Raw genomic sequence first — 21,482 nt, 5'->3', positions numbered from 1 at the left:
GGATGGTGGTTGTGACTCCCCTCCCTTTCCAGATGACCCACAAGTTGAGAGCCTACAATTTAGAACAGCATTTTTAAAAGTTCGGGTCGCAACCCAATACCGGGTCGCAGCATGTAAGGCACAAGGTCGCTTTGGTCAGTTCCGCTGACTGGGACGTTAAAAGTCCCATCAGTGGTGCTGCCCAGCTAAGGCAGCCTAGTGCCTACCTGTTCTGACACTGCACTGCGCCCTGGAAGCAGCTAGCAGCGGTCCGGCTTCTAGGAAGGGGAGCCACAGGGCTCCAAGTGCTGCCCCCGCCCCGAGCACTGCCCCGAGCTCCCGGCCAGTGAGAGCTAGGGGTGGGCGGTGCCTGTGGGCAAGAGTCGTGCAGAACTGCTTGTGCGCCTCCACCTATGAGCTGGACTTGCTGCTTGCCACTTCCGGGGCTCAGCGCGGAAGGCAGTGCCAGAACAGGCAGAAAGCCTGCCTTAGCACCCACACTGCGCTGCTGACTGGGAGCTGCCGGAGGTAAGTCTGTGCCGCAACACTACACCCCTGCCCCAGCCCTGAGCCACCCCCCAAACCTGGAACCCCTTCCTGCACCCAAACCCCTCATCCCTAGCCCCCCTCCAGAGCCTGCACCCCCAGCCCAGAGCCCTAACCTCCTCCTGCACACCCACCTTGACTCAGCGCTGCTGACTGGGAGCTGCCGGAGGTAAGTCTGTGCCGCAACACTACACCCCTGCCCCAGCCCTGAGCCCCCCCCAAACCCAGAGCCCCTCCTGCACCCCAAACCCCTCATCCCTGGCCCCACCCCAGAGCCGGCACCCCAGCCAAAAGCCCTGACTCCTCCCCCCCTGCACCCTGAATCCCTCATTCTTGGCCCCATCCCGCAGCCCTCACCCCCCCCACCTTAACCCTCTGTCCCAGCCCTGAGCCCCTTCCACACCCCAAACCCCTCATCCCCAGCTCCACTGGGTCGTGGGCATAAACAATTTCCTTCAGCTGGGTCCCCAGAAAAAAAGTTTGAAAACCACTGATTTAGAGGACAACTGGACTATCGAACCCTGATCCCCCTTCCACTCTCCGAACCCCTCATCCCCAGCCCTGAGATCCCCCTGCACCCTAAATCCCTCATCCCCAGACCCACCCCAAAGTCTGCACCCCCGGCCGGCCAGAGCCCTCACCCCCTGCCACACCCCAACCCCCTGCCCCAGCCCGGAGCCCCCTCCCACATCTCGAATCCCCGGCCCCAACACAGAGCTTGCCCCCACAGCCTGAGCCCTCACCCCCCTCCCCCGCAACCCAACTCCCCAACCCGGAGCCAGCCCAGTGAAAATGAGCGAGTGACTGAGGGTGGGGAGAGCGAGTGACAGAGGGAGGAGGGATGGAGTGAGCGGGGTTGGGCCTCAGAGAAGGAGTGGGGCACAGGACAGAGCAAGGGTGTTCAGTTTTGTGCGAGTATAAAGTTGGCAACCCTATCCAGGGGTGGGATGTATAGGGGTTTGAGCCAAGTTGTGTGGTTAGTAGTCACATAACTAGCAGAACTTGCTAAACATACCCTCCATTTGAGAAAAGGGGCAGTTTATTTCATTTAGGCTTCTTCTCTACTTGTTTGTCTGGCAGGCTGGAGTCAAGCAGTGGGTTGTAGAGGCATGCCAGGGTATGTGTACTTTCAGTGCTTCAGGAAGAAAAGGAAGCCAAGAATACAGCAGCTCAGCCCCCAAAGTCAGCCAGAATATCTGGCACAGAGCCAACTACCTTAAAGTGCAATTGCATCAGAAATGTAATTTTTAGCTTATGATTTAGTTTAGAAATGCTTTAGCCCCAAACATCTACCACAAGGAGGTTTGTCCATCCTGCCAGGAACTGTGGAGGCAAAACAAAACTGGCCAGTTCCTCAGATACCTACAAGCTGACTGATGATCTGTTAAAACTTCTGTTGACCTTGCTATACTAAAAATTAACCAGGGCAGGATGGAAAAAATGCCATGTTGCTTGAAAAATGTGTTTGGCACACATCACCACAAACAAACAAAAAAATGCAGAAAGGCAGGATATAGTATATACCTGAACACACATACATGAACACACACACCAGCTCTGAATATATGAATTTTATATACAGTGTTGCTCTTTTGTTGTAATGGAAACCCTTCTCAGGAATCCTAGAAAATGGTAATGAATTTTTTGTTTTCAAGGATAGCTATTTTCAACTCAAATAAAAATGTTTTCTTTTATTTACTAACAGCGGTAACAAAAGTAAATATTATCAAAACAATTTATATATAAAAAAATGTGAAAATTAATTTCTACCAATTTAGAATGTCAAGTAGCTTGTCTAAAATTAATTTTTAGAAACATGAAATGCATTCAATAACAAGAACATAAAGCTATGCAGGAATCCTGAGTATCAATGTCTGAAAAATACACTTGCACAAACTTCCCTATTCGACTCACAGTCTTTTAGGCCAGAAGGGACCATCATGATCATCTAGTCTGACCTCTTCCACATCAAACATGATGAAACCTCACCCACTCCTGTGAGAAGCCCACAACCACTGTCTGAGTTAGTGAAGTCCTCAAATCTTGATTTAATGACTTCAAGTAACAGAGAATCCACCATTTATTTTAGTTCAAAGCTGCAAGTGACATGTGCCCAGTGCTGCAGAGGAAGGTGAAAACCCCTTAGGGGGGTTTAAACCATTGATTTCTGTAGAATGTGAGCTTTCCTTTAAAAAAAGGAAAACAAGTGTTATATAGCCCTACAATTGCGAAGATTACTTTCAGCTCATGCTTAGAAGGTTAACAGATGCAACACTGTCTTCCTGAGTATACTGACAGAGCTCTAGTGCTTTCACTGCAGCTCATATCTTCACCAAACATTAGCAAAGTGAAATTAACAGCACTTGCCAGTTTCACAGTTGTTCAAAAACCTGTGGGTGATGGTGAAACTGTCAATTTTATGCTGCTTTCTTTACCTGGGAAAGCCATGAGGCGGCATTAGAATTGTTCATGGAGAAAAACTGAGAACAGCAGGCTGTTGGGGAGTAGAGGGTACACCTTTTCTTCCTCCAGTCACTCCTCACTACAGTCACTGAAGGGTGGGAAGGGCAGCAGTGGCGGTGGAGCTTCACACTTATCAGACACCTACTAGCCTGAGACTAATACAAAAGAAAACACCTCCAAAGCAGGATCCTGAGGCCGGTGTGCTAACCTGGATCCAGCAACAGTTTCTGGTTGGAATCCCAGCACACTCGCTCCTCTCATCTGGTGAGGGTCGGCTTCTTATTAGGGTGTTACCCCTAAAATCCCCTGCACCCATCCCCATCCTTTATCTTTCCTATTTACATCTAGCTAGCAGGATTGTTCTTCTGGCTAATAGGTAGATTTTTCTATCCCTGCAAGATGAGGATATCATATAAATTTAAGAAAACAGTTCACCTATGGTGAGTTATGCTTTAATAAATACAAGTTTATGTAAATACAAGTTTATGTCCTGAAATGGAAGCAAGCACCTTATAATGTTAATCTTAGCACTGTACTACACTGTACTGTTTGGAAAGAAATGGCTAAGCAAACTGTGATTGAATCTGTTAGAGACACAACCTTGAGTTTCAGCTTCAATTTTGCAGTTGCATTAATATTAAAGGTAATAGTTCTAGCAAAATTTCTCCCTTTCTTATGGAAAAAATAAACTAATATAATTAACATAACCATATTTTACAGGTAATATTATGGTGATAGTATTGCAATCTGAACCCAGTATTCTTGTAAAACTTGGTTTTGTCAGATGCACGGGAGAAGAGGGACTTTTTAAACTCCATTTAAGCCTATTTCTACAATTTCCCAGCTGCCTAGTTTTCTGCATTTGTCATAAGAGACGAACAAAAATTACATTAAAAATCATAAACTACCACCTAGGGGAAAAGCTTGATAGAAAAGTGAACAGCGATATTGTTTAAACAAAAGCAAAATACACTCCAGTGCTACAGAGAAAATAGGCTAAAATTTTTATATGTACATTTTACACCCTAGCCCCCTTTAATAGATGCAATTTTCATGGATCTGAAGTGCAAAGCAGACCTCAAATGGCTGTCTCATATTATTCTTTTTTCTCATAATCTAATTCAATTGGTCACATCATGGGAATCCTGTATTCATAAATGTATTTGTTTAGCCGGAAAGGTTAAATGTCACATCTGTGATTGATAATGTTTGTTTTGTGCTCTGCTTTTCAATAACTCTTCACTTTAAGCAGTAGTTTGCCTCTAAACAAGAGTGGGTGTAAGGATACTCAGCATAATGGAATGGGCCAGGTTTAATTCCCTTAATCACTTGGTCAGGGCAACAGAATTAACCATCAACATCTGTTCACTTCGGAGTGCACGTGCCTAGTTCTCCCTCTTTTATGTAATAGAAGAGTACAGGGTCATTATGCTGTATCTAGTCTGCTTTTTCCAAGAATACTGAATCTACACAGAAAGCCCAAATAGACATCTGCACACTGATTGTGGACTGGCACAGGTTGATTCTGGACCACAAAGTACTGTAATGGTATGACAGGACCAATTTAATCAAGAATCGCAAGAATAACATTTCAGATACCATGCTGTATCTATCCCAGTTTTCCAATTAGGAAAAAGCAGAGCTGACCAGGAGCAGCTATACAAGGTACAATTAGTGCCAGGGAAAAAAAGAAAGAAAAAGAAAAAGAAAAAGAAAGAACAGTTTGTTTAAAGAAAAAAAAGGAACATTTACTTAAGAGATAATGTCATTTGATTAGAGCATTGTCATTTGTGGTGGTTGAAATGTAAAAGGCTTGGTTGAATTGGCTGAGTATCTAAAACTTTAGATTATTGGAGCCAGCATATTGTAGGAAAGTGGAGGCAATCTGGAGAGCATGAGGTATTTATAAGGTCACTGGGAGAGAAACTCCAAGAGCTAGATCTGTTATACCAGTGTAAATCGAGAGGAACTCACTCAAAGTTAACAGAGTTTGGATTTATTACCAGTGTTACAGAGAAGAGAATCACATCTACAGTGCAGAAACTATTTTGTTGGGGTACCCAAATACATACAACACAGTAGTCCCAATCTGCCTAAGAATTTTTATTCCCCCCCCCTGCTTCGTAATCTCTGAGCAGCTCACAATCTTCAATGTATTTAACTGCACAACCCTCTGATAGGTAGGGAAGTGCTATTATCCCCAATTTATAGAAGCTGAAGCACAGAGAGGCTAAATGACTTGCCCAGAGCAAGTGAGAGGCTAGTGTTCTAGCCACTGAATCATCCTTCCTCTTTGTATTCCACACTACAGTTAGGACACAGGTTGTTCTTACAGTGTAGATGAGACCATATGATGTTCTAATAATGTTCCCAATTTTTGTTACAGTTCTGCAAAGTTCAAGGCTGTAGTATGATTTAGGGAACACAAGTAATACACATTTAGTCTTATCTATATTAAGCCTGAACTCTGTTTCAATTATTTAGAGGGATTTCCATCTTGTAATCAGGCACGCCATTGGGCAGCGTAGATGAGACCTTAGTTGAACTTCTTAAGGGAAAGATTCCGCTCTCTATTATGCTTGCGTAAATCCACACTCTTCTAATACTAATGGAGCTACTCTGTAACACATCAGATCCTTTGAGTCTCCCAGTGAGTTTCCAATAGTTCATGTCTCCCATGTTGCACCTTTATTACAACACTTATAGACCCCAGCTCCCTTCTTCTAAACCATTGGCCTCCCTTTTTTGCTTCTGGAAGACTTCATTATGGGTTCCAACAGTTTATCTGCTGAGCTCCTGCCATTGCTTAATAAAAATTTCTTAGCTCCCTCCCAACCCACAATTCTCCATTCTGATGTGCTCTGAAGATCCCTGATAATTCAAATCTGGAGGATAGCAAATGTGATACCAATTTTTAGAAAAAGGCTCCAGCAGTGATCCCAGAAATTACAGGCCGGTAAGACTAACTTCAGTTCCAGGCAAACTAGTTGAAACTATAGTAAAGAACAGAATTATCAGCACATAGATGAACACAATGTGTTAGGGAAGAGTCAACATGGTTTATGTAAAGTGAAATCATGCCTCACAAATCTACTAGAATTATCTAAGGGGGTCAACAAGTATGTGAAAAAGAGTGATCCAGTGGATATAGTGTACTTAGATTTTCAGAAAGCCTTTGACAAGATCCTGCACCAAAGTCTTTTAAGCAAAGTAAGAGGGAACATCCTCTCCTTGATCAGTAACTGGTAAAAAGATAGGAAACAAAGGGTAGGAATAAATGGTCAGTTTTCAGAATGGAGAGAGGTAAAAGGTGGTGTACCTCAGGGGTCTGTACTGGGACCAGTACTGTTCAACATATTTATAAATGATCTGGAAAAGGGGGTAAACAGCAAGATGGCCAAATTTGCAGATGATACAAAATTACTCAAGATCGTTAAGTCCAAAGCAGACTGCGAAGATTTACAAAGGGATCTCACACAACTGGGTGACTAGGCAACAAAATGGCAAATGAAATTCAATGTTAATAAATGCAAAGTAATGCACATTGGAATATATAATCCCAACTATACATATAAAATGATTGGAGTCTAAATTAGCTGTTACCACTCAAGAAAGAGATCTTTTAGTCATTGTGGATAGTTCTCTGAAAACATCCACTCAATGTGCAGCAGCAGCAGTCAAAAGAGCTAACAGAATGTTCAGAATCATTAGGAAAGGGATAGATAATAAGACAGAAAAGATCATACTGCCTTTATATAAATCCATGGTATGCCCACATCTTGAATACTGCACGCAGATGTGGTCACCCCCTCTCAAAAAAGATATTTTTGAATTGGAAAAGGTACAGAAAAGGGCAACAAAAATGATTAGCGGTATGGAACTGCTTCCATATGAGGAAAGATTAATAAGACTGGGACTTTTGAAAAAGAGACGACAAAGTGAGGAGATGACAGAGGTCTATAAAATCATGACTAGTGTGGAAAAAGAAAATAAGGAAGTGTTATTTACTCCTTCTCATAACACAAGAACTAGGGGTCACCAAATGAAATTAATAGGCAGCAGGTTTAAAACAAACAAAAGGAAGTATTTCACAAAACACACAGTCAACCTTTGCCATAGGATATTGTGAAGGCCAAGACTATAACAGGGCTCAGAAAAGAACTAGATAAGTTCATGGAAGATAGGTCCATCAGTGATTATTAGCCAGGGTGGGAAGGAGTTCAAAATCATGCTCAGAAGTGTCCCTAGCCTCTGTTTGCTAGAAGCTGGGAATGGACGACAGGAGATGGATCACTTGATGAATACCTGTTCTGTTCTTTCCCTCTGAAGCACCTGGCATTGGCCACTGTCAGAAGACAGGCTACCGGGCTACATGGACCATTGATCTGACGCAGTATGGCCGTTCTTATGTTCTCAAGTGTTCTGGAGCTATGAACCTCAGAATGCATGGCGTATCAGATATCTGTGTCACTTTCCTTGCCTGAAAACCAGTGAACTACTCCCTAGGCAAGATATGTGCAAATTTCCAAATGTTAATGGGATGAACTTTCTCATAACACTTCTAACAAAAACTAGGTTTGCTGGGAAATAAAATAAAATATCTACACATGACTAAATATAAAAGTGTCAAAAAAACCATAGGTTTCACATGTGAAAATTAACAAAATGAAAATAGATTATTTCAAAGCCTTCAGATTTAAATGTTTTGTTATTGGACCTGAGCATGCCACATTGAAAAGCCATTCACAACTGCATCCTCATCTGTATCCCCCCCCCCCACTCCCTTTGAGTGGGACAAAAGTTGCAGCATGGGAATTAGATTGTATGCTCCTTGAGGCAGGGACTATTTTTGCTCTGTTTTTACAGCATGTAGCGCAATGGTTTCCTGGCCCATAACTAGTACTACAGTTATTTACTATAACTACTTATAGTTACTATAAGTTACTAGTAACTATAGTTACTAGTTACTACAGTATTACTGAAAAGAATAATTAGTGCTACAACAAACACCTATGAGTATCACAGGAAATTCTGCTGATTTGCTGTGGGACAATGATGTAGAGTAGCTGCATCTTATCTCAGGCCCCATCCATCCCTATGTGCCCAGGCAAATAATGAAGAGGAGTCACCAGGCAGGAGAAGAGTGATGATGATGCGTACCATTCACTCCCCTCCACCCCCATCTCCACCCTTAATTTCCCTGACATATTTGTCTTCTGCTTGGCTGTTTTACTTTACTCCATGTAGGGCAAGGAACTGTCTGACCTAATGAAACCTTGTATTCAGACAGATCTACGTATTTATATAGCACTAATCATCATGATTATTTATCAATCAGGCTGAGATTATTTATCAAATCAAAGCCCATTTTATCCCATAAATTTTTTATAATTGCACCTTATATCCTTTAAATCATACATATGGCAAACTATGGCCAATTTCTCCATGACATATTTTGCCTGATGTACAAATACTAGTGTATTTAATAATTAGTGTATCTTATCTATGCTTCTTCAAGCTATATTTTTCCATCTCGAGCTATAATGCATATAGAGGACCTACCATAATTTGCCCACATTTAAGTACAGCAAAGGACTGACAAAAATTGGTTGTTTAACAAGCCGCAGATTTTAGCCTTCTAAACGAAGGTAGAGTAGAACGGTACTTATTATATTTAGGACAGTCTCTTAAGACAGGAGGTTGCATAATAAGTGGGGGGTTGTCCGTTGACAAAGGTTTCACTGTACTATGTTTAGTGTACCATGTTTTACAATATGGGCTAATAGCTAATGGACAAATGTGCATGGGAGCACAGTGAGGGGATTTGAACAGAATAACATTTAAAATTGTAATTACTAGAGAACCATCAAGTTGTGCACATACATGTCATCATGACTATTGTTACCTTCCCCTTTCTCTCCTACTGTTGGCCACACTTACTTCTCATTTCCTTTTTTTTAATTAGGCTGAAAGCTCTTTGGTGCAAAAGAGACCACATCTCTGTGTATTTGTACAGAACGCAGGATAACTGGATCCAATCCTGTTTGGGACCTTTAAGTTCTACCACAATATACATGATAAATAGTAAATCATAACAAAGTTGTCACTTTTCTCACATCCAGGAACTTAAGAGGCATCAGGAATCTGGTTACACCCCTGTGAGGGCTACCCACACTGCTAGTTCATTCACAGGGAAATTCACAGTTCATTCGCAGGCTATGCACAGCCACTACTCCCTCCCACACAGGCAAGTGCAGAGGAGGGAAGCTGTGGGTGTACCTTTCTTTCCTCTCCCCCCAGTAAGGCACCCAGCACAACTGATCAAATGTGAAGATGGAAGTAATCTGCCTTTGGTATGGGGATCAGTAACACATTATTTTCCTCTACATGTATTTTAAAATGTGTCTCAGGTAGGTTTTGGTTTTTGTTGTTTGTCAAAAACAGAAAAACTTTATTAGAAAACTGCCTACTTTATTATTGTATTTTGAGTGACGACTTACTGCCTTTACACATTTTGTGCAGCGATAGACCAATCATCTCAAGAAAACAGCTTGAAAGAAGATCAGTCATACAAGTACAAGTATTCTCTTTGTTTAATGCTAAAGTAGACTTTACAAACTCTCTTCTCCAGTTCCCACTACAATAGAAGCCTGCACAGCTGAAAGAGAGATTCATCAATATACGTCCCCCAAACTCACTGGAGAGCCATGCCTGGAACATAGATATTTTGGTAAGAGAATTCATAAAGTGTTAACAAATAATTTATTTTAAAATATCTTTCTTCCACCAAAATAACATATATTTAGTAAATTCTCTTAGCTGTACATTTTTAAGGCACAGATCTAAAAATTCACTCTAATGGAAAGCCAGGCACACCCATGTGAACTCCAACAAATTTTCCTATTGTTAGAGGACCTCAAGCTGTTTCTTTAATAATTTGAATTTAAGCAATATTTTATGTAATATTTTGATTTTTGAGCAAATCGACTCAGTGATAAGGTTTAATAGATTGCAGTGCTTATACAATTACATGTAATGTATACAGTGATCATTTAATATGTACCTAAATCAATTTAGAATGCACAATATGCCCATCCACTAAGCCATTGCAGCTTTGCGGGATGCTCTTATCTACCTTAAAGTTCAACTTAGCATGCATAGTTCAAAGCTAATGTAGTCTTGAATAAATAAAGCTAACAAAGTTATACATCTTCAGTTAATAAAGCCATAGTAATAGTACCTTGTGTAAAATGCTGCTTTCAAAAAATGAATAAGAAAGTAAAGATAGCTCTGAATTTTGCTAACACAGCTTGATGAAAGCCTCTATTTTTCCCATGTGACATAAACACAGTTCTTGTAATACCATCCGTATCCCCTCGGATTCGGGTCAGATGCATCTTAAGAATTAACAAGGATGAATTTACACTTTGTACCAAAATTACTCCATTTACTACCATTAATGACCACAACAGTCTTGCAAGGGCAACTGTACTGTAAACCTTTCCTCACATACTGTAGAAAGCTACATATCTCCTTTCCAAAAGCCTTGATTTAAATGACATAATTACAACAATTTACTCCGTAGTTCCTTTCCTAGGCGTTGTTGTATCTTCCATATCATGCTCTAAAGTTGCTAAATTCAACTGAAGGCTGTACAACTGAAGTCAAATAATACAAATGATTTACCACTTTGCTAATCTGCCTGTATCTTGTGGCTATATAATCATAGCTGCAATCTCTAACAAGTTCAGAGTCAATCAGATAGCCTGGACTGGCTAAGATCTTTCAAGGCTCTCAGCTACTCTAAAATCTCAATGAGTTGTTTATGCTTCAGAAAGGTTCCATCAAGCGTGACCACAAAGGGCCCAATCCTGCAAGCTCACCACACGTTAGGCAACTGACTGTCTATGTGCTCAGATCCTGCAGGTCAGTTCCTAATAATTTTCCCCTGGAATGTTAGGAACATAAACTGTAACCCAACGATTACACATTTTTATCTGTCTTTGGCCTCAAGACAGTGCATCTTTTGTGGTCAGGAAGGAAGTTTTCTGTAGATTTCTATTTGGTAAAATAACCAGATAACACACTAGAACCTTCGGTGTTTCCTTTGTTGACTATTGATCATTATATCATGCTTCTCTATTTCAAGGGTCTAACTATTTTAAATTAATTTTGCTCAATGTATACTATGTAATGTTTTTTGCATAACAGCCAAAATATGAATGTGTGTATACTTGCAGTTCAGTATTTTTTCTGAGGTTTTAGTTCAAATTACCAACTATAATGCAGAGACTAGAGACATGGTTTGTATTTCGCTATTTACAGGTGTAACTTAATTGACTTGAATTATTCCTGATTTTCCCTGGAGTGTCTTTAGCTGCACTAGTACGGCTAAAAATAGTAGTGTAGCTGCAGTGGCACAGGCTTCAGCAACGCGACTAGGTCCCAAAGGTCCATAGTGAGCTTGAATAGCCCACGCTGACGTATGACTGCCATATCTACACTATTTTTAGCCATGCTTGTCCACCCCAGCTGCATTCACACCTTGGACTGCAGTATATAGACATACAAAGTGAGGAGAGAATCAGGGCCAAAAAAGCTGACTTTGCATTCCTTGGTCAGGCAAAATTCCCAAGTCCTTAACATTCTCTTCTCAGTATGAGAATATAGGACTAGAGGAAATAGAGCATGCTGTAGTAATTTCCATTGCTCTTTTTAAAAAGTACTATTATGGGCCTTGAGGAGAGTCAAATATTAACAGGATAAAAAGGATCAAATGATATTGTATATAATGAAAACTGTTTGATATAGACTCAGAAAGCTGTTCACACTGTATGAATTAAAGTCGTACAAGCAAGAGAAGTTCTGTAAATTATAAACTTAGTAAGTAAAGCCAAAGCCAGCACAGCTCAAATGAATGGTTACAAACGGGTTTCCAAAGAGATTTGTCTGCAAGACAAAACCAAAAAGGTAATCAAATTCTAGCGAGCAACAGGCTGTATTCTGCAAACAGGTCTGTGTTTACTTTGCAAATTTTATATGACGTATGCAAGTATTCAGAATAAGAGAAATATCTGATTTTTTCAGATCTCTCTAAACATATGGCTGTGGGTGAGGTTAGATTTTCAAATAATGAGGAATACAATTGTGCATGTAAACTGACATTGTGCTTTCAAGTTTGATAACTGCACAGGCAAATGGACAAGCAAGCAAAGGGCAGAAATAGCGGTGAATCGAAAAGTGTCCTGTATCATTTCTCCCCCATTAAGTGATGCTGAATACAAAGGTCTTATCTTAACCTTGATCTGCACACAAGCCTCCTATCTCTACATAGGGCTTGTGTACGTGGGGGGAAAGCCCCTGGAGGAACATACTTGTTTCACATTAAGAATGCCTTTGTGCAGTTCAGATTTATTCACTTCGGAAGTGGATTAACCCAAACTGCAAAAAAGGCACTTAGTGTGGCATAAATGCCCACATGGAGAATTGGTGCAGATGTGCTTTAAATTCAAACCCACCCTACTTTACATTAACTTCCCCATGAATTCTCCATGTAGACAAGCCTTAAATCATCTGTGTAAGACCTGTTTAGTTGAACAGATAGCCCTAAATTTGTGGTCCCAGGCCACACAATTAAAAGGTAAATCAGCCCTCTCCACAGAATGAGTTTGACACAGCGAGTTTCATCAATATATGAAGGTAAACACACAGGTGGGGTGTGGGTGTGTGTGCACGCTTTTCACTGCACACAACATAGATCACCATAGCAATTGTGATTAATGTTGTCTGGGAATTAGCTATGCTGGATTGAAATATCAGGGTGCAAAAAGCTAATCCGATACATTATATGTATAATTAAGAAATGCATAGGTATCTGATTGTATAATTGCCTATTATAGGGTTTTTTCCATCTTCCACTCTACCATCTTTTACTGGCCACTATCAGACACAGAATTTCAAGCAAGATGGAACTTTTGTTTGGTCTAGTACGCCAACTCGCATATTGAGCACCATAATTACCAAAAAAACAAATAATAACTATTGCAATTACAAAGTACATAAAATACATAAGAACCAAACGCCATATTACATTATTTTCACACTGCTTGTCAGACACTACAAAATGCTACAATATCTCTCATGGTCTATTGTGTTCTGACACACACTGTGTTATGATGGGATAAAATGAAGATGATCACAACCGCTATATCAGGTGAAGTTGAAAAAACCCCCACTCCTACATTTACAAATCAGCAAAAATCATTCACTGGTTTCTCCAGAGAGAAAGCCTCCCAAGGAGTATCACAAATCCTCTTATAGGGCCAGATCTTTGGATACAGTCTTACAGACTTTCTATTGTAACCTGTGTACTTGGCTAAGGAAGGATCACCCCAAAATAAAGATGATCATGCTGTGGCACAGAGCTCATGTACAATCCTGTACGCCTCACACACTCCTGCTGTGCCAGATGCCAGTAAAAAAAGGCATAGTCAGGATGACCCTATGCTATGTCAACTGGGCTTGGTTTTCAGCCATTTGTGGCCATTACAAGCCAATGTAAGTATGTTAGAAAGACTTACAAATCACAGGTAGGAAGAAATGCACAGATCAGCACCATGATGAAGACATATCAAGTGGAAACATTAACACATCACTCACTGACATGTCCTCTGTTCATTTTAGGAGCACCCAAGGACTTGCCCTATATAATCCTCAACATTTGATGTTAACTAGGGATTTCTGATGTAGTTGAAATATATGCATAACCTCATTTGTAAAACCCCACGTCAGACACCTCCACATTAACTACATAAGGCAGATCAAGAACACAACATTGGTCCTTCTAAAGTCAGCTGCTAGTTACGTTGCCTAAACATTTTTCAGATAGTAGTACAGGACTTAACACTCATCGGGCCAAATTCATCCCTGTTGTATCATCTTCAATGGAATTATACCAGGGATGATTTAGATCCACTGCATAAAATAAAATGCCAGACTTTGCTCCAAACGTGCACCTTTTGGAGATATGCCACTGCAAACTGTGAAAGACAAGCAGAGTAAAGACACATTTTGGAAGATATCAGAAAAAGGAGACAATCAAGTTTTACAAAGAAATCTGGTCACAGATTTCAAAGACCGGCATGCATATCTGGTGTATGATAATTTGCCTCTGAAGCAATTAGCTCAAAAATTAGCGAGAATTTAACAAAAGGAGTCTTTCTTCCACATTAATTATTTCTTCTTTAATAATAAAAAAAATCAGAACAGTGAAGTAAAAGTAAAAATCAGATGATGAAATGAGTGGTCTCTGTGTATTCTTTAACCATTTAACCAAGAATGCAACTTTTGCATTAATTGATTCCAAAGACTTGAGGGCTACTAACAATATATTCCATTACACACTGGCCACAAGCAATATAAACCTCTGTATCCATCTCTAACAAGTCTTCTGAGGTCAAGTGTTACATGTATATATTAAAATATTTGCTTATTGTGAACTCCTTCAAAGTACTAACTCTCTTTTGCATTTTCTTACACTCTTGAAAGAATAATTTTGAAAGATTTACTGAACAGTAAATTATTCAAGTAGATTATTAGAACTCTTTGAATAATCTCTCTAGTCTACTAAACATTCAGCATTAAAGACAACATTAGCTATTTGTCCAATTACATATCAGTTCTTTCCATTTAGTTTAAACATACAAGCAGCTTGTGTAACACAAAACAGGAAACTGATTTTAAAATATGTTTTTTCATGTGAAAAGCTCACAAACTTGATATGCATTATTGAATTCAAAATCTGGATTAATAAAATAATTAAACTGACTCCTCTATTTTTTGTTCTTTTTCCCATGAGGCAAAGCTGTCTATACATGAGAATAAAACCTGTAACTGTGGAAAACTTTTCTGCAATTATAGCAATGGTCTTCTTGGTAAGTTAGACAACTAGTTGGACTACTAGACCTGCTCATAGATTTCATAGGACTAGAATATTAGAGGACTATCTTACCCTCCTTGATACTATTTCCTACTGAATTCTTATAATTTGAAGAAAATATTTGTATATATTTATCCTTCAAAGAATTAAATATGTCTAAAACAGGACCAGAAGGAATATAGCAGGAATTTTGTTCCATTTCTTGCAGAACAGCTGTTAAGCAGCTAAGACTTTATGGGCCTGATTTTCAACTGGACCTCAACCTGGACACTACTTTTCCTGGATATTCGCACTTCACACTGCTGATATGAGGAAAGGAAAAAAGCTGTACCACTTTCGTTTTTCCCACCCCCAATAATTTGAGACTAACTAAAAAAAAATGTTTTCTCTTTATCAATATTTACTTTCTATCACTCTATGAAATTATCACAGTGGTTGAATGCTGAATGAATCACGAGAGGAGAATGGAAGCATTTCAGAAAATTCTTAGCACATGGACCTAGAGGTTGTTTTGTTGAACTTTTTGATCTATAAATCAATTACTCATTCAACAACAGAATATGTATATTATATAACCTTTTATAACTGTGTATGCATTCCTTTATATTTAATATATTTATAATCCATAAAGGAATGCATACAGAGACATAAAATAATACATAATAATAAAACTACACTGTATAGCTAATGAAACTAGTTCATAATAAGAATCAATGTTTTGCAGAAATAATTTGTTATATGTTTATCTGATGGAAAATTCACAAATTCCAGATATTGCAAGTACAACTACTGCCCTGTAACTGATATAGATAAACATTTTCCAAATGCAAATAAGCAATTATTTCACAACTAAAAAAAATAAATAGCATTAATTTTTGTAAATTAAAGTAAGTGAATAACAAGACAAATCCCAAGAGGAGGAAATGTATTCATTCAGATTACTTGTAGAATGCAGAATGGCATAAATATAAAGGGAAGGGTAAACAGCTTTAAATCCCTCCTGGCCAGAGGAAAAAACCCTTTCACCTGTAAAGGGTTAAGAAGCTAAAACAACCTTGCTAGCACCTGACCAAAATGACCAATGAGGAGACATGTTACTTTCAAAGCTGGAGGGGGTGGGGGGGGAACAAAGGGTTCTCTCTGTCTGTGTGTTGTTTTTGCCGGGACCAGAGCAGGAATGCAGGTCAGAACTCCTGTAAAAAGTCACTAAGCAATCTAGTTAGATATGCATTAGATTCTGTATTGTTTAAATGGCTGATAAAATAAGTTGTGCTGGATGGAATGTATATTCCTGTTTTTGTGTCTTTTTGTAACTTAAGGTTTTGCCTAGAGGGATTCTCTATGTTTTGAATCTGATTACCCTGTAAGGTATTTACCATCCTGATTTTACAGAGGTGATTCTTTTACTTTTTCTTTAATTAAAATTCTTCTCTTAAGAACCTGATTGCTTTTTCATTGTTCTTTAAGATCCAAGGGTTTGGGTCTGTGTTCACAAATTGGTGAGGATTTTTATCAAGCCTTCCCCAGGAAAGGGGGTGTAGGGCTCGGGGGGATTTTGGGGGGAAAGACGTTTCCAAGTGGGCTCTTTCTCTGTTATATTTGTTAGACGCTTGGTAGTGACAGCAATGAAGTCCAGGGACAAAAGGTAAAATAGTTTGTACCTTGGGGAAGTTTTAACCTAAGCTGGTAAAAATAAGCTTAGGGGGTTTTTCATGCAGGTCCCCACATCTGTACCCTAGAGTTCAGAGTGGGGAAGGAACCTTGAGACAGGATAACAAACTAAAAGCCTGATCTTGCACCTACTCAAATCAATGGCAAAACTCCTTCTATAATTGTTAGATTATTAGTGTTCCAACAGTTACTGAAATTACTTACAAATAAGTTACCTTACTGAAAACTGAAACTTCAAAAAAAGTTGATATTTTTAATGATAGAGTAACACCATGCACTAATACAGTTGATTCCAACCTTTCCTTCTAATTTATGACTCGAAATGAAGAAAACATTTGAATCCCAAATAAGCTACATGCTTTATTGACATTTGCTACCTCTCTGTCATATGCACCACTTGAAAAATAAAGAAATTATTAAATTAATTTTTTTTTGCTGGCACATTAATACAGTCACTTTGGAACGTGCCCTAAGGTTTTTTGCAAAGACTATTAAGCTAACACGTACAAAGAGGGGGGAAAAAAACTTTCATACACAATCCTATTTCCACTGTCATACCCAGCCCTCCTTTAAGCCCAATCCAGTTTTCAGACTTTTACTCCTGATCACTTCATGTCAGCTAAAGAATTTCAACAGCTCTCTTCTTCGAGGTCATAATAGACAGATGTGTTCTTTTAACAAATTCACAAAGCTATCTATAATGATCACAGCAGTGTCATTAGGAAATAAAGAAAACGATTTAACAAAAACTGAAAATTATTGCCAAGTTTGACACATGTTTTAAAACTAACGGTTCGGTAGCCATTTGCCATCTGACCTTCATTAGAATTTCTTCATTATCACGTTGCAAAATCTATTACATTACTGACTGAAGCTATTAGTCACAAGAAAACCACTGCAGTATTCCCCAAACCAGGGAATCGTTATCATTAATATTTCAAAGGACAGCATTAAAAGAGACAACATTCAATATTTTACTCTCTAATTCTACAGTAATTTATATGATAAAAGCACCTATGCAGGTTATACCAGGCTGAATAATTGGCTGAACATTCTGACATATCTTGTTTTCCAAAAGAGATGTCATTATATGTAATGGGGATTCCAACAAACTGCTCCATTGCATTAATGAAGTGTAGGGTGGGGACAGAAACATATTTACTTATTTTAAAACCTCTGCACTGGTGGAAAGTGCTCCATGGGCAGGGACACAGGGTATTCCTGATTAGATACCACAACACGGGCTTTTGTCTTATTCTTCATGCTCTTCTTTAATGTGCTCTGGATTGGATATCACAGCAAAGATTTCAGTTCTATCACCTCCTCTTCACAGTATTTGTTACTGGGGAGTAAATCATGGGAGGCTCCTCTGTGCCTATCCCTGCACCTGTGGAATGATGGTTTGTGAAAGAAGAACTTCCCTGCCCTAGCTTCATTTGCTATTAAAATTGCCCCCATACTATTTGGCAGGCACTATATGGTTGTGATTTACAGTGTCTGATGGTTCACAACATCTTGTTCCCCACCTACACACATATGGTTAAAACTTCAGCTGGGGAACTCCTGATCTTCCGGGAACATTATGATTTTCTACCAAATTTACAGAAGTGCTTAGAAAAATAGCAGACACCAACCTTGACAAAGCCCCAGCCCCAAAGAGTTTACAGACCAAAGAAATAAGGTTAGCTGAAGAAGAGGGACACAACATACAATCACCATGATCAGAGTGATTATGTGCATACAGTTTAATAGTTACAAGTTTGCTGATTATTTAAGTGAAACATGTGAGAGTCACTTAACCTCTCTCCACCAGTAAATCCCCCTTAGTGCCCCTTCCCATCCCTGCACCTATCCCCACTTTAAGTTCTTTTGTTCTCTACCATTCCCTCATTGAAATGCTTCCTCTACCAGAGCAATTCAATCATAAAATGAATAAATTAAATACGTAAGCAAATGGCTTCAGGCCAAATTTTCTGATATAAATTGGAGCAGCTACACTGATTTCCATGGAGTAGCTTCAGTCCATGCTAGTGCAGAATTTGGCCTTTAGTCACTAATTTTCTTGTAGAGGTCACAAAATATGTGGGTCTTAAAGAGGGGTTTCAAGTGAGAAGAGCTTCTGGCTTCGTGGAACAGCTCAGAAAGGATGCTATAAGTGCATGAGAGGCATGGAATAAAGTTCTGAAGCAGCTGTGGAAGAAAATCAGATGTCAAGGTGGCATCACTGGCAGACAAGGGACAGAATTAGAGACAAGGGCATATGCGTAAAGAGGGGCAGTTAGGTGAGGTCTAGAGGGCAAGGACAATAAATTTATATCTGATGCAGAGGACACAGGGAAGCGAGTGGAGGTATTTAAAGGAGAGGGAGAGATGGGGTAGGAAACATGGGTAAGGAACATTATCTTAGTTGCTCTGTTTTATATGGTCTGAAAGGAGCTCTGTGGGTACTGGAAAAGCCAGTGAGGAGGAAGTTACAACAATCAAGACAGCAAGTCCTGGGTGAGAGTTTTAATTGTGTGGACACAAATGAAACTGGATCTAGACAAACTGTGAATGAAGAAGAACAGAAATCTGTCACAATCTCTAATGGCCAGCAGATAACAGACATTTGAGAAATAAACTGTTGAAGGAAAATAGGTAGCACTATGGTAAAACATTTTCCGTTTCCCTAACAAAAGAATTTTTCATTAAGACACTGGATGCCATAGGATATCTTCACAGGGAGATCTGTTTTCTTGGAAAAAGAATATAGATGAACTTAAGACAGAGCCCAATTGTCAGTAAAGTCCTTTGGTAGTTTATGTAATCACCAGACAGCCTTAGTGCATCTCCCAGCTCCCACTAAAGTCAATAGGAGTCTCTCCATTGACCTTAGCACGCTTTGGACCAGGTCCTTAAAGAGGGCCAGTTTGATATCAGAGGCTGAGCAAGCTATCTTTGACATCTTTTGCAAAGAGGAATGAACAGGGAGAGATTTTCCCTGACATTCTTATCCCAGGAATAAGAGGAGTCCCATTATTTCACCTGACCTAAATGTCATTGTAGTTCAATGTTCCTGAGGCTTAAAGACAAAAAATGGTCATATTGTGCTCTCTGTTATCCTGAATTTTCTCTTGTGCAACTGAGAACAGAATATTACCCATGATATTTTGAAAAGTAACTAGTAAGCAGGCTGCATACTTACTGTATATTTCAAATGTAATGTAACTATTTTAGTTATTTCAAAAGACTCCTGTCCACAATAAGACTAATTTTAGGGGAAAAGACAGGTTCTATAATAAAGCTATTTATCTAAAATTAAAAACTGGATTAATTTTTCTTTTCTTCTTTCACTGCTAAGAGCTTTTCAAACTTCTATCATCTTCCAAAACATTTTCTAATTGAAATATTTCCATATAAATGTAGTGCTTGTGAATAGTGCAGTATTGGCACCCTTGACAGAATTATCTAGTACACTGCAGACAACAGTTCCACTTCCCAATACCACTCTGTTTGTATGCCTTAACCCTGATACAGAAGGAACTGCTTCATGGGTGGAAGAAGAAAGAAAAGGAGTACTTGTGGCACCTTAGAGACTAACCAATTTATTTGAGCATAAGCTTTCATGAGCTACAGCTCACTTCATCGGATGCATACTGTGGAAACTGCAGAAGACATTATATACACAGAGACCATGAAACAATACCTCCTCCCACCCCACTCTCCTGCTGGTAATAGCTTATCTAATGGGTGGAAGAGTAATTCAAGTTACTGATGATTCATTCTGCCGTCTCTCTGCTGAGGCTACTATGAGTGTACGTATTATGGTGGAGACACTTGACTGATATGAACTGAAAAAAAGAATCAACTTCATAGACACCCAATGTTGGGCCAGATGCCCCCTTTCCTTCCTGTGATGCAAAGGGAAGGGAAAGCACATTATTCAAGGTAAAAGAGGGGTCACTACCATTCTTAGGAGAGGAAGGAACAGCATGCATATGCCCTGGAATACGTGGAGTGGGGAGAATTCTGTGCCTCTGTGCAGTCATAGACCATGTTGCTTCTCCAGTCTGCGTGACCACTAATCCCTGTTGTCCAAGTGGAGGATAGGTTTTCATTGCATTAGTTTATCCCTTACCATGGGGTTCCCGATATAAGGAGTAAAGTTGTTCTTTTGTTTTTTAGTGGGGAAAAAATATACAGATTTAGCAATGAGCAAACAGACATGCTGTATAACTCCTAAGCAGGGAAGATGGAAATGTCTACAGTCTTTCCACAATAATTGTAGTGAAAATAAATCATGTCATTTTATATAGCTCTTAGCTATAATCTCTTGGTAATAGACACAAACAAGATATCACACAGAGGGAGAAAAAGCATCTAGTAGTCACACAAGTTCAACCAACAAGATAAATAGTAAACTACAAAAACTAAATTACTACTGTAGCTCTTTTCCCATCAATGTCAAGACTTTTTTGTAGGAAAGTAAGTGTTATCCACTCACACAGATCCATTCCAGGATCATGGCCTGAATTTGTATATCAACTTTCAGTTCAATGTAATTAGAAAATAAAAATATTTTAAAACCCTTACACATGAAGGGATACAGTATAATGTTCTTGAACAACAGACACATACAAAGATTCCTCAGAGCAATGGGAGTTCCTCATAGACAGTGAGGGATTAGCCCCCTTAAAGTTTTCAAAAACTCACTGCACAGAATACTGACTATAGGGCCTGGACCTACAATCCCTGATTAAGGAAAACTCCTGTTGAAAACATGGTTGTACATCTCCAACTGTGCCCAGCTCATGCTTAGTGCAGCTGAAGGGGCTGAGTTTAAAGGAAAATGACTTTAAGCCACCTTTCAACATCCCCAGTCCTGGGTCCAAACTAGCTGAATTCC

The 21,482-nt window shown here is 39.5% G+C and overlaps 1 protein-coding gene and 1 long non-coding RNA gene across 3 annotated transcripts in view; one reads left to right on the top strand and one right to left on the bottom strand.

The window, feature by feature from the left end:
- The window catches only part of TENM2 (teneurin transmembrane protein 2), a 2,093,216-nt gene that overhangs the window by 1,053,554 nt on the left and 1,018,180 nt on the right, over nucleotides 1-21,482 (bottom strand). The window lies entirely within an intron of this gene.
- Nucleotides 406-16,301, top strand: LOC125640912 (uncharacterized). Its single transcript, XR_007357935.2, has 4 exons — nucleotides 406-507; nucleotides 9,620-9,718; nucleotides 14,846-14,921; nucleotides 15,135-16,301. It is a non-coding gene; the product is annotated as an uncharacterized LOC125640912 (long non-coding RNA).

This window comes from Caretta caretta, chromosome 8, assembly GCF_965140235.1.
Source record: "Caretta caretta isolate rCarCar2 chromosome 8, rCarCar1.hap1, whole genome shotgun sequence".
NCBI lineage: Eukaryota > Metazoa > Chordata > Testudines > Cheloniidae > Caretta > Caretta caretta.
Note: the sequence above shows the minus strand (reverse complement) of the source record. Positions and strands in the feature narration are given on the sequence as shown.